Below are 18,191 nucleotides of genomic sequence, written 5' to 3' on the forward strand. Positions count from 1 at the left end.
ATGCTATAAACCGTACACACTTCCTGTCTCCTATAGGGGCATGGCCACGTTTTAACATCTAGTGAAGGTCGTGTTGATGAATTAAAAGTTACGTTTGAATCATTTTTGATTATGTTCTTTTGCTAAAGTTAGATATTCATACAGGTAAAAGACATATTTACCATCTCAGAGATTGTTAGGGCGTTCACGAACGTTAGTTGACGTAAGCTTCTCTGTTTCTGGCAATATTTTGGTCCTGGGATGGGAACAGGTCTTAAACTAAGTTAGTTTTTTCCTGATTTGTCTGTCTAAAAAAATGGCATGTTAGTATCAGAATGTTCTGGATATATGTGGCTCGTGGAGAAAGGGTCCAATATGTACTTTGGTGACTATGGGGCGAAATAATTGCTTTTAATTTGTGTTCATGCTCACTTCTCCCATTGGAATCAATAAACACAGGACCTGCCAGTAGTTTCTTATGGAGGAGTGGCCGTGGCGGAGCCCACAGGACACAGATACAGGAAACTACTCAGAGTTGGGGCATCTCAGTTCTAAACCATGTCCTAAACTGTCTGTGGTGTGTTGTTATGGAACCCATGCAACTTCTAAGCAAGTCCCGCCCAATGAAGCAGCCCGATTGGTGTGTTTAATGTTAGGTTACCCGATTGGTCAGGTGATAGGACCTGAACAAATCAGGTTAAGTTACCTTGCGTTAACATGGACTCCTGGACAATAGGAGTGTGTGAATGCTATCGAAGGACGGGTCTTGCCTAGAAGTTGCGTGGGTTCCATAATAACGCGTCTCTGATAGTGTTTGGTGAGCTGCCATCTGAACAAAGGTAACATTCAGTAAGCACATAAACGATAATCGCGGGGGGTCAGTGGGGTCAGTGGGGTCAGGACCACCCAGCATGCTTTCACTGGTTAGAGAAAATGAGAAGACTGGCTAGTTGGTTAGATTGCCTGCTAGGGGGTTCAGTTATTAGTTCAGCATCACCTGTAGTAGAGAAAAGAGTCGCTTCCTCCGTGGTTTAAATTGAATAAATTTGTTTGCTAGCCTACTTACTGGAGTTACACAACAAATCATATCCTCTACAAATGTGCCGTTTAGTATTATCTGTGTCCCCTTCCAAAATGTAACTTGAGAAATGTCCTGTTAATTGCCCCCCCAACTGTTGATGAAATGAACACCCATGAATAAGCATTAACCTGACTGACCTCTTTTTTTATCAGTTGAAACCTTGTGATGTAGGATGTGGTTTCACTAAATGGTGTGGTTATTTTGATGCTAAGCACACTATATTTTTCTCAACTTTCCAGATATTGTGAAGTTAGGTATTTAATAGTTTGGCTTACCAGATGTAAAGTTCTGGGTTGAAGCCTGACACCTGCCGCATCTCTCACGTGCCGGATGCCCCTTGCTATCGCCGCTGTCTCTTTATTATTTTGCCCGCCTATGTCAGAATAGATAGTGTAGAAAGGTCTGGCAGAGCAAGACTAGGTAAACAATTATTTCTTATAGACTTATCCTACAAGATACATTTCTGCAAGTTTGTTTCTTCTTTTAAAAATAAATTGATTTTCAACTTGTGAATGATTTAAATCTGATCCTGATAATGTGAAATCCCTTCACCATAGTGCAAAAACATGGCGTAGGCAAACACCCTGAGTCGTATTTGCCAGGATGAGTACAACCCCACCTCCCACCCCAAAAAAATGTAAACAAATAAACAGTCAATGCCTCACACGGGGAGGGGAACTCGTGCAGCTTGGGGATCAAAATGTCAGCGAGGCAGCTCAAGCCCTCGGAGGTAAGAAATGACGCCAGTGTCACCTTCTTACATGTTAATTAGTGCATGGAATTTCACACAGCCCAATAACCAGAAGCAACACAAGTGTTAGATTGCTTTGTTGTTGCATCAGTATGATGCAGGGGTTGCTATGTATCTCTCTGTGTGTGCTGTTTATTCATTAATATATGTAGTAGTTTCTCTGATCCCATTTCAGAGAGAATACAAAGGCCTTGTCCTTTTTCTGCACATGGATCTAAGTCACAGTTGAAACAGGTGCTGTGGTTATTCGACCTTTTTAACACTTCTATCTGTTTGCTTATAACTGGTGGCTCTAAAAAAGCCCTTTTTGTTACCCAGTGGGCTAATATCTAAGGTGTACCATGATTTGTAATAATTGCAGACGTAGTGATTTTCATCCTGTGCAAATAGGGTGTAATTTTTAAAGTAAATGTCCCAGAGTGAGATGTACCTTGTGAATACAGAGGCAGCCCTGACAGTACTATTATAAATACAATTATCTGTACTGTCATTTTAGACGTAATTTGTTTTTATCACATTGTTCTTTTGTCATGTAAGATTTGGGGGGGGGGGGTCATGAGGGAAAGGCTTTGAATACATTATCGGCAAAGATTGCAGTGTTTTCAACACCTCCTGTATACATGGCGTCTATCAATAATGAACCCATGAACAGAACTGAATTTCTAATTTACACAACAAGACAGCGCTATTACTTTTAGGATGCTAGACCTCGTCACCTTCTCGCTATGAGATTAAGAACCAGTGATTATTTTGCAGATATTCCCGCTATTAAATCTTTAAGTGGTACAATTAGAACTGATCCTGTTAAAATAAATAAATCTTTTCAGACATTTTATTCTAATCTGTGTGAATCTGACTTCACTTTGGCTAAATCCCACTGTGACAGCTTGTTGACTAAGGTTGACTTGCTCTTTATCAGCAGAGGACTCAGCTATCTTGGATAAACGGATTGCTATTGAGGAACTGAGGGTGACGATACAGAATATGTAAAAAGAAAATCATCGGGCTTTGATGGGATTCCCCCTAAATTCTATGCAACTTTTGCACATTTGGGCCCTTTCCTTCTTGACATGATTAACTTCTCTTTTGAAAGGGGTGAATTCTCAAGGGATGTTAACACAGCCTTAATTTCATTACTCTTGAAAAAGGATAAGGGTCCTACAGAGGGCTCTAGCTAATGACCCTTGAGCCTGCTCAACACTGAGATAAAAATATTTGCAAAGCTCCTAGCCTGCCGTTTGGAGTCTCATATGGCAAAATAGTCAAGTCCGACTAAACAGGATTCATAAAAACTAGCAGAGACTAGCAGCAGACAATGTTAGACGCTTTCTCCACATCATTGATGCAGCAAAAGACAGAAAGACGCCAATGTCACTTCTCTCTTTTGATGCAAGGAAAGCCTTTGACAGCAGTGATGGGCTTTGGTAACACTTTCATTGGCATGATTAACGTTTTGTATTCTAATCCCTTAGCCCAAGTTTGAACCAGATGCACCTTCTCCTCTTCATTTCCAGTCTTTAGATCCTCACGCCCTTGACTCCTGCATTAATTGTCATCTCTGTAGAGCAGCTGGCTCAAACCATTTGCCAATTGATTATTGTGTCACCCATACACATTTGTAATACACAGTATCCCGCCTCATTATTTATGGATGATGTTTTGGTCTTTTAGAAAACTTTGTCTCTTCCTCACCTTCTTTTAGTTCCCAACTTCAAACATTATTTCTGGTCCTTCGTGTTGAGGCCCCTCCTCACTTGGTTAAAACCCAGATGTGTCTGTTTGCTGACATACCTTAGAAAATTTCATGACAGAGCCTTGGTCACTCCATGATGTTCTTTTTGCCAATGTTTTTAATAAAGAGTGCCAAATACGCATTGGCCCCATTATCTCACATCTTATCAAGGCTTTGAGATTGGCCGTAACTAATTACCATAGAGTTTGTAACTGGCACACATTTTCACCATTATTAAATAATACAGCACTCCTGATTGGTGGGATGCTGATAACAGCCCAACAATATCAACACAGGGGAGTTTGTTGTCTAAAAGACATTTTTTGTGAGGTTGGCTTGTTACCATTCTCTCACTTCTCAACGCAATCAATCTACCACTTTCGTTCTTTTTCTTCGACCTACAGTTAAGATCAGCGCTTAAGGCACATGATGTCCCTTGGGAGAGGCCTTTGCCCAGTCATCCTATCCAGAAGTTACTTACTATGCAGCCTAAAAACTGTATGTATGGTATCAAGGCTTTATCAGTTCTTGGTGGTATCTGGCCGCTCTGCCTTTCATATTGAGAGGATCTGGGCTCGTGATTGCCCAGGCCAGAGTATCCTGAGGATCAATCTCAACTGGCAAGATGTATGATCTAATGTATAGTAACCCTAACCCTAACATTCCAGAAGTATCACACAATCCAGACCTTCAGCAGATTTACTACAATTTCATTTATAAGACATATCTGAATTATTATCTATTTTTTTCGGCCCTGGGACGCGTTCTTCGGCTTAGTGTATTGTTTGTAATTGTTTGTCACTGTTAATTTCTTAAATTTGTAAAAAAAAAACATAAACATAACAAAAAAGGAACCCATGTGAATGCATATCTGCATTTATAGAGGTTTGTGATAATTTTTGGTCAAATTGAGCTCAAGTTTCTTAATTTCTTCCTTTCTCTCCCTATGTCTTCGACACACAGATAAAGCTTATAATTTAAATAACAAATACTTAAAAAAAAAGATTCATGATAATAGCTGTTTAATGCATAGCCAGCTCATAAACAGCAGCTGGTGGGTAGCTCTGTCCAAGAAGAAAAGGCCATGGTGGACAGAAAGTGATGTGTGGGTTGTTAGCAAGAGCTAAACACATCAATACAACATAAAAAGACAGCAAAACACTAGCAAGAAGTGAAATACCACTGGCACCAAATATTAAATTAAACAAGAGGATGCACTGCACTTTGCAAAGTTGCTAGTGAAAAAGAATCTGTCACAGAGAATAGTCTTCCACACAAAGATGCCAAGTGATCCCTCGCGACTCCTGATTTAGGCAAATAGTGAGGAAAATGGATTACATTGTGTAAATGTGAGGTGGGCTCAATTGTGACAAAATGCAAATGCTAAAACAAGTTTAAGAGCAGCTATCAGAGAAGGATGCATGTTGACCTTTTGATGGGAGGATGTGGAGGCTAAAGAGAATTAATCAAATGGAACCCTCCCTGCCACAGCGTGGTTTGACAGGTGCTGTGCATGAGCAGTGAACCAAACTATGAAACCTACTAAATGATTAATAATAGCCTGTAGCTTTATGTGTGATGAGACTAGAATAAATGGGTATTGGCATTTTCACTCCCGTCTCTTTCACACACACACACACACACACACACACACACACACACACACATGCATTTATATGGACAAAAAACACAGACCATTGGACTACCTGCCGTGTGTGTGCCAATGGCCAAGACAGACAAAGTCAAAGCGCTTCTGGCCGCAAAGCACATCTGCTCATCCTACCTCGGAGAATCACCTATTCATCATGTGCAATTAGGGATCACACATCTCAGATTAGAATGTCACAGGAATTTAGCCCTGTGTTTTGATCAGCGCGGCTAGAAAGCATGAGGTGCGAATGGATGGATGGGTGGGCGGGTGAAGAAAAGCAATGCACCCATTTGTACTGCTGAAAATATACCTCACGATAAATATGGACTTGTGATGATGCCCTCTTGCATACCTTTTTCAGCTCTGCACTGAAATGTGAGGGCTACTGTGTCAAGCATAAACTTGCACATTGTGCAACACAATCCATCCTCTTGTCATGCTGCACAACATCCCTGCATCCATCATATTCTATAATGCACACTTTTAACTGCTCAAATTTTCTGGACTGCATGAGCACAGGCCTGTAAAGTTTGCTCGTAAGTGTGTGTGTGTGTGTGTGTGTGTGTGTGTGTGTGTGTGCATACATAGTACATCAATACAATGTGTGCATATGTGTTTTTTGTGTGCTGGGTTGTACCTTTTATGCTGCCAGAGACGGAGCATTTTCATTCAGCTCAGAGAGCAAAAAGCCTCAGGGAAATCAAAGTAAGCATTTCCTCCATTCTAAAGCACCACCTTTAATAGGTACAATGCCACCCAAGCATTCAGCCCTGTCCTTTGGACTGTGAACACATATCATGGCCTAAACTGCCAATCGGTTCCAAAAGATATTTTGTAAATGTTCCAACACTGACGTAATAGTTAGGCAGTAAAAGAAGAGGTTTTCTTTCCTCTTCAAGACATATACATATCTTCTCTCATGTTAACGTAAACTGCGGTCATGTACTGGATCTTCATTGTTTTTATCATGAGCGTATAGAGTCCTTTATTTAGTTGCTGCTGTCAGAGGTTGATGTTTCATGAATCATTATATACATTATGTGCTAAGTGAGTAAGACCTACCAGAGCAGGTAAGTGGCATCTTGATTTACTACAGTACCTTTAAGGACAGGTTACCCAACTTAAAAAAAAAATGTAAAGACCCACTTGCTACACTCATTGCACTTCCTTGTCCCGGGGGAACTGTGCATGGTGTATCACTTTGTAAAAGAGCACATTAATAAGGAAAGAGCTTGTTCCTTCATGTCGTTTGAGTGTTTCTGGAGGGCATCCGCCATGTCCTCCACGCTCTTTAGGGTTTGAGGTAGGGAAGTGATGGGATATGTCCCATTTCTTAATGGATACTCAACACATCAAGGTTTGTATGTGTTTAAAAAAAAAAATTGTGATCATTGCTAATGCGCATAGTTCTTCCTTGAGAAATTAAATAGACATTTTAACAAAATTAGCTACATTTTGTAACGTGCAAATGTAAAGAAAAATCAGCTTGCCATTAATAGAAATGGTAAAAAGGTGCAGTTGGAAAGATGTTTACTCTGATGGCCCCGCAGTCATGTGCACACTGTCATTTTTGTCATCATCATAAGTGTTATTGGTGCATTGTTGTAGATAAATGATGACTGAAGATAAGTGTGTCTTTGATGGAAAAAACAAGACTGGTTGTCTAAAGTCTTGCTAGCAGCTCTGTGAGCCTGTCCCTAAGCAAAGTGGAGCTTTGAGCTAAACGCTAACATTAGGATGCTAACTTGCTTGCAATGACTATGCTATGAAAATTTAAATATGTGTAACTATTTAAATATATGACTTAGAAATGGCACATACTGTAGAAAGCTCATTTGGGGACTGGCTCTAGTGGCTGGAATTCTGCACCAAGGCAGAATTTCGGGAAAGAGACTTCAGATACAGTATTAGGGGACCACTACGGTCTATATAAAAGCATCCAATGAGCACCATGTCATGGGACCTTCATTGACTATCTATTCAATAGTTGTTAAGATATTACAGTCTGCACCTCAGTGCCGAACCAATTGACCGACCCGCAGGCCGTGGTTTTAAACAGGTGTTAGAACAACAGCAAACATAAACCCATTGAAAAATGGCCTACCATGCTCTTCCTGGCTATTGTAAGAACCAACACGTCCCTTTCCTGCGATGGGACAGTTCTTCTCACCCCACAATATTTGCTGATGCACTTTGAGACAATAGTGGGATGTGAATTAGGCTAAGCCAGGATATCTTGTCCTATTAGCCCAGAGGTCCGGTAGACCAATACAAATCTAGTAAGCAGCAGTTCAACATACTGTAGATGCCTTGTCTTTTGCACAAGTAAAACCAGTTTCTCCACTTGCTTTCATTGAGGTTAATAATGTCCAGACGCAGCACCCATTAAATTAATTAAAACAAAAATAGAGTTCCTACATAACAAAGATGGATGGGGCTCTAGCGAAGATATTTACAGGTAACTTAATTACATTCACCAAATAAAACACATCTAGGTCACAAAGAGGAGAATTCTAAATAGGCAATTAAGCCAGTGGTAAGAGCCTTAATAAGGCAAGCAAAGTACATAAAAGGAGGGGAAGTAAGTGAGTGTCAGTGCAAACGACTTTGCCTAACACTATTCATCATGGGACTAAGTGGTAAGATGGTGTCGGGCTTCTAAATCCTAACAGCATTAATCCCAGATAGCAGGGCTCATACCAGCCAGTATCAATAATGGCGATAATAACTCATCCATCTGGAAATCATCCAAACCATGACTGGTTAATTATGCTTCCCTCATGAATATGCCTTCCGGTTTTTAACGGTAGGCGAAGAAGAAGAACATGGCAGGGGGATAGAGAGAAATGAAGGGAGGGAACAATGGAGCAGTCCCACATCTAAATAGCTTCTGTTAGCCAGTTCAGAGGCATCTGCCTGTTATGTGCTCTTGATCATAGTGACATCGGCTTCAGGGACTGTGCCTTAACCCAGCTGGTGGACATCAGGGGACCTTGAGCATCTGCAAACATGACAAGAAGTCATTTATTAGACAGCAACCTTGACCGGCTTACTGTTCCTAAACTTGAAATTGTCATTTCTGAAAGGAATGTAGTTTGATCTCTTTGGTATGACATGAATAGATTTCACTATAGAGGGTGAAGGACAGAGTGAGGCCTGATGGTTTCCATTACTGGCTTCACTGCATATGTGGAAGCTGCTCTTTAAAAGGAATTTGCTACTTATATTTTGGATATATTTCCTCTGCTACATTTTAGTCAGTTATACTGTAGGCACTAATGGTTTTACTAGTATTTATTATACAGACAAAACTTGATCTTTTTCATAACATCTGATGAATAAACTATCTAACAATATATAAAACAGCTGGCTTCTCCAAGACCATCTGTTACAATAAAATGGCAAAACATATGCATTCATAAAAATATAAAACTAGATATGTGTGTTAATGGTCTGAAAGGGGCTGTTCTGCCCAACAACTGCTTTTACTTTAGATACTTAACTATTATATCTAACTATACATTTGCTTATATTATTTATGTGCTTTTACTTTGGTATTGGAAATGGTACTTTGGAGTAGTATTTTAAATGTTAAAAAGTGAAAACAAAGGGAAGTCTTCTTACACCACTTGCACTGTCCAAATTCTGACCCCTCCTGTGAACTCAGAAGTAGCCCTAGCAATGTTAAATGTCACACCACATCTGGCATTCACAGCAAACAGAAATAACACAGCTTTTTCTCTAAATTTCTTTTATAGACATTCTGTGAGCTCACCTAGCAGAGCTTGGCTAACCTCCACATGAAGTTTTCCTTGAGAGAACTCACTACCCTAACCCAATTCTATCTTTTAAGATGGCTATAGCCTTGCCTTAATCCCCTGTTGAATTAGCAAAAGGTTTCTGTTCCAGAAGTTGGATCCCTAAGGATTGGATCCCCAAATGTTGTCCCGAGCGCAGACTAAATTGGAAGAAACACTTCCCCTTTCAAATTGAACAGGGTGTATTGTAGAAACACAAAGCTACCGAATAGTTTGATGTGTTACAAAAGGTACACTTTGTGTGTAAGGCACCTAAAAAAAAAAAGAAATAAGAATAATAGAGGAACATGGTAAATTTACATGCTTTCTAGTTTAACTCAACATGACAACATTGGCCATGGCATCTTTACCTCTTGACTGAGTATTTGCATTTTACTTGCCCCTATGTGCTTTACTTATGATATATTAGTTTCACCATTTCTGATACGTTGTCGTTTCGGTTGGGGGAACAATGATGACCGCGGAGCTGCACTACAACTAACCTTTTGTAAAGGTCAGGTAAAGTAATGAAATGAGGTTCAACCATGACGTAATGGAAATATCTGTGTGGATCATGCTGGGAAGGTGTGAGAATAGCGTCATTAACCCTTGCCTCTGTCTTTTGCCCCCTCTCTGACAGTATTCTTAACACTTGGCCAACGCATTGGCTCACTTGGCCCCAATAATCAGGTTGTTAGTTGATTTCTTTTCCTTTCCTTCAAAACTATAGTATCTGGGGAAATGCAGCACATTTTCCTTATAAATTTGTTTTACATGATCAGAAATATAAGACCCATGGTAGTATTGATGTTTACATAATGATTTGTTGCTGCTCGCAGCCCCATAGCACCTGGGGAGAGTGAAAAGACATTCTCACAAGTTTCTGCCTTTGAAACAGGTGAAAAACCAAGCCTGGTCTCAAAGAATTCCGTGAATTGATCACAAACCGGTAATTCCGCATTACGAGGTGGTGGCACGGAATTTATGAAAAGTATGTGTGGCCACCAGGGAAAACAATGCCAATGAAAAGTCAATCAGAAGATGATGTAGCATTAAGAGCGACTATGGTAATGAGTAGTATGAAAGCCCAAAAATCGGCATAAGGAGGTTGTTTGGGGGGGGGTTGATGGGTCCTAAAGTTGCTTTCTTCTATTCCTAAACCCATCCATTCCGTACTTCCCACGTGTCACAAAACCGTAAGCCCACCTACGACCTTTCCCTTAACTTAAGGGGCTCTCTTCTGTTCATTTCACAGAATTTTCGGCAATCCGTGTTCATTTCACGAAATTCTTCCATGGGCCAATCACCGAATTTTTAGGTGGCCATGTTCATTTCACAGAATTCTGTGAGATCAGGTTGGAAAAACCAGGGGAGGTGACCCCCTGCCTCAAAAACTGAAGCATTCACCACTTTGCATGTTGTTGAAATAAATAATTAACCATGACATTTTCACAACGAAGTACACCAAAGTGAACTTTAATTTCCGGCCTTTGTTTGACCCCTTAACCTGAGCAAAAAAGGTCTTCACATATAAAACATATAAGGTCAGTTTCTATATGAGTATGTCAGCATCATCTGGCTACACATCTGAATGTGTTTTTTAATTATTGGCACTGTGCAAGCTTGGCCATCACTGTCCTGCTTATTCAGTTATATGACCCTTAAGATGACACTGTTGTTTGACTGCGAGACGTGTGATTTGAACACATGTTGGAAGGTGTAATTGCATTGACACACCACCCAATGAAAGGTCAGTCAGAAATGAGATCAAATATTTGACTATTGCAGTTCTCAGCTAATACATTTGATGTAACATACAGTTTAAGCTCACTCAGTATACCAATATTATGCATGTACATTGTTTTAATACCATCAGTTTTACTTTAAGAGATTGTTCTATACTACATACTGTATGCAACTCTGTTTAAATATGTCAAGCTAATACAAACTGTAAGAAAGGGATCTCATCATTCAAATGAGCATATGTATTATTATATACTCATTGATTGATACATACATATTAATTAATTATGTTTTCTCCATTATCTGCCCAGGGTTTCCACATATTAGTGTTCATGTTGTGACATTTGCGTTGCAACCTGTAAAGGCCAGGAGATATATAGGTCATCTTTATATGGTCCATCTGTTGAGATGTTCAGGTTAGATAACATTTAGGAAAATGGTTTTGATACGTCCATGTGATGAAATGACACTGCACCTTATATACAAATATATATGTATGTATGTATGTATATATATATATATATGTATAGTTTTTTACAGACGTGTTTCCTCAGAAAACAAATGTGATGAGTCAAACAAGCCTGTGAATAGCTGTAAGTGATACTAGCTGCATTTATATCCTCTCATTAGTGCCTGATAGGTTATTGGTGTTTAGCTGGATATGAGTGTTTTAATGTCTACAATCTCAGTCTGTTGTTTAGCTATATTATTTGTGCAATGTTTAATGAAAATAAATCCCAGTCAGAGATATATATAAAATCAAAAGCAGTTCTACCTTTTGCACACTGGGTGCTGTTTGTTTGAAATGCTATTTTGGTAAGGGAACAATGCATTTTTTTCTGTTTGTCATTCTAAGTTACCCTGGATAAAAGTCTGAGTCAAATGCCAAGAATGTCAGTGCAATGTAATGCTAATGACTTTTTAAGTTAAGCTTTGTGGAATCTTTTACCTCTCCAACACGGACCCAAATATTTATGCAACCATGCATGCGCACACACACATTCAGAAGCACACATATGACACACAATACAATACTCTACTTCAATCCTTCAAAAGACCCATCTGATACAATAAAGAAGAAGACGGCAGAGAAAATGTAATCGGCTGCACCAGATTGGGTCCAAAGAATTTCTGATCTGTTTTTTGTCCTTGACTGCATTACATTTTGTCAGGTGGACAAAGTTGTCAATCAAGCTGGCAAACCTATTTTACGTTGTCAATAGGACAGAGAAGAGAGTGTTCATTCTTTCAATAGAGGGTTAGAGATTGAAGTAGGCCAAGCAGAGAAGAGGTAATTTTCTGGGGTGATGTATTGACACTAAGACTCGATCATCTCCCACATTGTATTTCAGATCTGCTCTGTGAGATGGCTAGACCATGGAGAGAAATACTGCTGCCACAAAGCATATGTCCAAATTACTCCTTTTTTAAGAGTAATTTGTGGGTTTTTTTGGCCCTGAAAAACCTTTTCATTATATGAGTAGAGGGAGGTGATGGCATGGGCTTGTTTTAGCTTGTCTGTATTAGAAATACCATTTGGCTTACCTGGATAATGGACCTACATTCAAATTACTTCCTTTGTCATACCTTTGGGCTTTGGACTGCAACTTTAATTAACTAAGTTTCTTTTTGCAAGCCACTGTTTTTCTTTTGGCATTAATGGCAATAAACAATGCCAGGGGCCGGCGTGGCAGTGTGGCAGCTTTACTCGTTCAATTGGATTTGACACTTACCTAGAGACGTAGATTGAGCAGATGTGACTTGTGATATGTCAAAGTACCATTGCAAAGCACTCCAGGAAGTCGTTAGTGGGACGAATAGGGATTGGCAAATAACCCCTGATTAAGTGGACAAGTCAAAACACGTTTCTGCAGACCACCTTGAGACTGAGGTCTTTAAAACATTGATTTGAATAACATGCAAAACTGGTTGCAGTGCCTTGAATCTACATTTTTGCTTTCCTTAGTAAGCAGAAAAGCCTGCAGTCAATGAATTAGAAAATCTCCATTATAGGTGGAATAATGCCAAAGGACCAGCTTGAATGAAACCTTCTTTGCATGGTCAAATGCATTTGCTGCATAAGGGGTTAAAAGGGGTAGGAAGCATGTATTCATGGAATGCATATTCAATCAAAACCTTCCAGAGAACATACTGATCACAAGCCTTTAAATAACCAAAATTGCAAGCTGAGTATGTTAAGCCAAAAGGGTCCTCTAATCTATTATGCTACCAATAGGTGAACAAAAGTATCAGCACTGTACTATATTACTGTCTCTGTACGCTACAATGTAATGATCATGTCAGCGTTTCTGTTCAAAGGCCTCTCTTCTGATCAGATAAACCTCTCGCTTCCTCCCCTCATTTGAATTCCCTTGAACTATAAAATTGATCTTTTCCCTGTCTATTCAGGAAGTCAAGATCCAAGAAGTGCTTTTGGACAGGAATTCTGATTAGCAACATAAAAGAATATACAGATCCACTGAAAAATGACTGGGCTAAGGAAATTTTGGAGTAGATGTAGCAGCAAGTGGAGTGAGCCAATAGTCATTGTCTATTAATATAACCGTGGTGTTTGCTCTTGCTTGGTCGCGTGGTACAAGGTGATGATAAGGAGAATGATAACATGATATTGTGAGCTATTCAACAGACTGTGGAGGCGAAACAAGCAGACCTCAACAATGTTCAGAGAAAATGTTGAATCCTTTCATCAAAAGAGAGGGCTCAATAGGCAATGTCAGCAAAATGGCTTCATAAGTTGACAAGGATTAGCTCTGAACGCATCTCTATCGTTTATAAAAAAAAATGTCTTCCTTCATCTTGTTGCTCGGTCGATCAGCACCAAATTAAATGGCCACCCTTGTACCTCTCTCCTTGTCTTCTTTGTTGGCTGTGACCTTGAATGTTTGCCCATTAAACTACCAACAATCTGACAAGTATCAATCTCAGCCTCAGGGAGGTGATGCACAAAGATAATGAATCAATTGTTGCCTTTGTCCATGATCCAAAGGAACGATAACTCAGGAGTGAGCCTGTTTGCCTGAGAAACTCTTAAACCTCCAGGGAGTTGCTCTAGGCTACAGCAGAAGGGTAAACTGATGCAGAAAGAGGTCACTGTCTATTTCCCCTGCCGGGTGCTTACTGTTTAGACTACACACTATTGAAAGAAATTCTAATCATTTGCGATATAGAATAATTTGAAAACTATAGTACGTAGTTTCTGTTTCCCCCATGAGGAATTCTAAGTAATAATGACTATGTCGGTGCTTCCACATGATACAAGTCTTCCGTGATTGCACTTTACCCCCATTCCTTCTCTACGCAGTTGCTACGTAGTCAGGGATGACAGAGATGATTAAAAAACAACGTGATTAACACTTCATAAAAAGTAATTGTTCTGCAGTCAAGTTTCTGCATGTGAAAGGCGCCGGACAACACCAATTTCTAAACATAGCCATGTTTAGGAATCCAGAGAGAGTTGGGTGGAGCTGATAGTCTTAATTAGCTTTGCAACAACTCATTTGGCAACATCTTGAATGTAACAGACATTATTATAATAGGAATTTTGCAATAAAGTTTGATGTTCCTTAAATCAACATAATATGGCAATGTGATATTGAAAATACATGGAAATAAATAATTGAAAATATATATGCCACTAAAGCATTTTGTTGGCTAGTGCCACTAACGTTGGCGTTCTCGTAGCAACATGTTGGTCAATCATTTTTTACAGATATCAAAGGTTGAATTCTATTATGTTGACATTAATGATCCCCTTACATTTTGTCAAACAGATCAGACAATTTACTTATCTTACTTATATCTCAATTTTTCAAATATCCATCTGCTGGATGGATTGGCCCTCATTTTGCACATGCCTTCATGGTCTCCAGAGCATTGATTCTAAAGACTTTGCAGATTTTGTGACTGTTCCTATAGCACCACCAACAGTGTAGTATTTATGTTTGAGTGGTTTATGTGAAATGTCTCTACAAGAGTTGGGTGGGTTGCCATGCAATTTGGTCCATATCTTCATGTTCTCTCTGAACATAAACAGCGAGCATTACAGCCTCACAGAGCTGTACCTGGAGTCTTTTAGACTTGTTATCATTATGCTCGGTTACCTTCCTTGATAAATACTTTCACACGTTTGAAGCACATCGTCTTCATTCTCTTTTACTTGATTTATTTATTTATTTTTAGCAAAACTATATTAATCACCAGTAATTGTAGTATAACTGCTGAAAATTAAAACCCAAAGCATTATATTAATATGTTTCTGTCACCAGTAACAAATTACAAGTGACATGTGTTTGCACTAACTGCTAATAATTGTGATTTATTATGTATTACAACATGGCAGGTACACAGTAAAAAGTAATCATAATTTATAGCTTTTACCCCTCACTGATCTTGGTTTAGAGATATAATGAGTATGAAAAAGAAAAAAAGGAGAGACATATTCTTAGTGATTCTCTGTGAAAATGAATATATCTTTTTATAAATCCACTTTTGTCACTGGAGATTCTCAGCACTCCACCAGCTTTGCCCAATTAATCACTTGAAACACTGCTACAAATCTCCTGTCCAAAGCTATAAGGTGCTCCCATGTCTGATTTAATACATTTTAATTCCCCGTTTTTAAACATCCCATCTACTCGTCCACACATGCAGTATTTAAACATACAGTCTCGGTGATACAAGCCTTCACCATTAAACTAGGGGAATTACTGATTCAACCTGATTTCCATTCTGGTTTGTGATATTTGTGTGTGCATGTAATGCACACTCTCATCATGTAAAGGATATTAGTGTCTCTTTCACTGAAGCCCATAAATGCTGACATTGTGACATGTAACATGTGTGGGGAGAATACCAATTGTGGCCCGGTCATTAATCCCAATGCTGCGCATAATCATATGGTGTCTTGCTGGAAATTGTTTTGAACTTGAGCATTTTCAGGTTTAGTCAATCAAGTTGAGTCAATCAGTTATGAACAGAACTGGTGATTACGGTGGAGTGTTCCTTTCATGCAGAGCAAACCCAGGGAGTTATGGTTAATCTCCAGCGCGAGCATTGCCTGAATGTGGCTGGTTTGGAGTAACAGTTCTTTGACATGTTGACAACCTACATTAGTTTTATTTGTGTACCAACAGTAACTGATGATTTGGCAAATGTGTTGTATGTTATTATTTGATCATGTTTTTAAATCAAAAAATACATGTTAATTAGATTTAATAATGAATGCCTATGTGTATTCAGACTCCATAAAGCAACAGTAATCCCTATCTGCAGCCAAACTGCAGCTCATAAGACAAGAAACATTGTGTGTCATTTGAAAATGGTACACAATAACTTGGACACAGAAAAATCCCACTTACTCTTCTGTGTAACGTTTTCACATCATCTTCGACTGTAATTTCATTGTCTGTTAAATTAGTGTTTTTACACAAACCTCGATGCAGACATTACATTTTGTGAAAGTTAGTTTTTTTTGGGACTGATAGGGATAGTTTCCAGACCCTCCACACGCTGTGGAGCAGAGGAAGGTCTGGCTAGTCCACACAGCATTCCGGGACGGGAGAAGGATGTGCTCTGGTTTATCCGCATTTCTTTAAACCAATCACAACCGTCACGGGCGACGCTAAGCTCCGCACGGTGCCTCTGTAAAATAGTCGTGTGAGAGTAAACTCCGATTGGACAGATAGTCTAGCTAGCTGTCTGGATTCCCTCTGCAGAGATCTGAGGAGCAGTTAGCTGTAGTCCTCAGAAATCCACCCGGGTTTCAAATTCCAACACAAAGAAAATTTCCTGCATCACTGGAGCACTCCCGGAAGTGGAATGTCAGGGAAATAGACCAGGGATAGTTTAACTGACTATGTGTACCACACAGACTTCAAAAAGTACAGTACGCGTTATAATTAGAGCTGGGCAGCGATTACAATTTTTAATCGCGATTAATCGCATAGTTTCCCTGATTCATCGCGATTAATCGCAAAACGAAATAATGAATTCAAAAGTAGTGTATATAGTGCAATTTTATTTTAAATGTTCTGCCATATGAATGAGAGTGCCGTAACATTTGTTCTGCAAAAACTTACCAGCATTTTGTTTATAAAGTAGCAGTTTTATAAAAAAGATTTAGTGTACATCTCAACTTAAACATAATGTATTCATCATGTCCAGAGATGAATTCCATCTGGTTGGAACGTCTTGCATAAGCGACTCCTTCTGTCCACGTTGTTCTGTTGTTTTTTTAACTCTGCAGCACACACAACTCTTCTGCACTTTGCGAGGACACTGTCAAACGCGCTGTTAAGTAGAGACACTGTGACAGAACGCTGGAGACCGTGTGCAGAGCAGGGGACATGATCAGAAGGCAGAAGGCTCGCAGCAGCGATCAGATTTCGTATCTATTCGTACTGTCTGTGCTAACTGCGGTGACTTTATTTGACACATTCCAGTGCTGTGCAACTTCAATAAAGTGTCCCGCGCATGTTTCAGCATAATGTCTCTCCTCAGTTTTTATTACAGTCAGAGCACGTAAAATTACTCCGAGATAATTCTGGTTACCCAGTGAGTCCAGTAGTCCTCAGTTAGTCCAGTAGTCCCTAGTAAGAGAAACAGCGGGTGCATGTTTTGCAGCCCTCTCCTTTTCATACAACTCGTGTATTCTCCTTGTGATGGCGCGTGTTGAGGGAATCTCATACCTGCCGTCGTCGTTGCGATTCTCAAACCGATGTCCTCCACAACCCTACTGGCCCTGCAGTCTGTAGCTATCCACGTTGCTATGGCATTTGTTAGCGTCTCCCGTCTTTGTTTATCTAAAGTTACCCACACGCTGCATCTAACGTAGTCTGCCGAAGCCTCGCGCCACTGTGTGTGTCGTTGAATGATTTGCTGGTATCAACTGTCAAGGTGATATTTCAGACTGGAAGTACTCCGGTGATAAGAAAATTTGACTTTGCAGTATTTACAAAGCCTGTGAGCAACAAACTTTCACAACAATAAAAACTGCGTTAAGGCACAATAAAAAAAATTGTCAACATTAATTATTAAATTAGTTAACGCAATAATAACTTGTTAACTTGCCCAGCCCTAGTTATAATATTTAGTTATTATTTATAATGTATATATTATTTATTGATGAAATTATTTATGTCACACGACCATTCTATCTAACATGTTGAATTTTGAATTCCTTCATTAGTACATGTGGTCCATCATACTAACATACTTTTTTTATAATATATTACATACAGTATATATGCTCCAAGAACTTCATTGCAATAAAGCAGGATATGATAAAACAAATCCTTCACCACACGCAAGCGCACATCTTCAAAATGTGCATTTTCAGATATCATGCTGTGTGGGTGTCAAAAGGATCCACACTGCATTATTAATATATTTGTATTTAACAATATGTGTGTTGTTATCTACACATTAAATAACAGTTG

Source organism: Etheostoma cragini, chromosome 22 (genome assembly GCF_013103735.1).
Source record: "Etheostoma cragini isolate CJK2018 chromosome 22, CSU_Ecrag_1.0, whole genome shotgun sequence".
In the NCBI taxonomy this organism is placed as follows: domain Eukaryota; kingdom Metazoa; phylum Chordata; class Actinopteri; order Perciformes; family Percidae; genus Etheostoma; species Etheostoma cragini.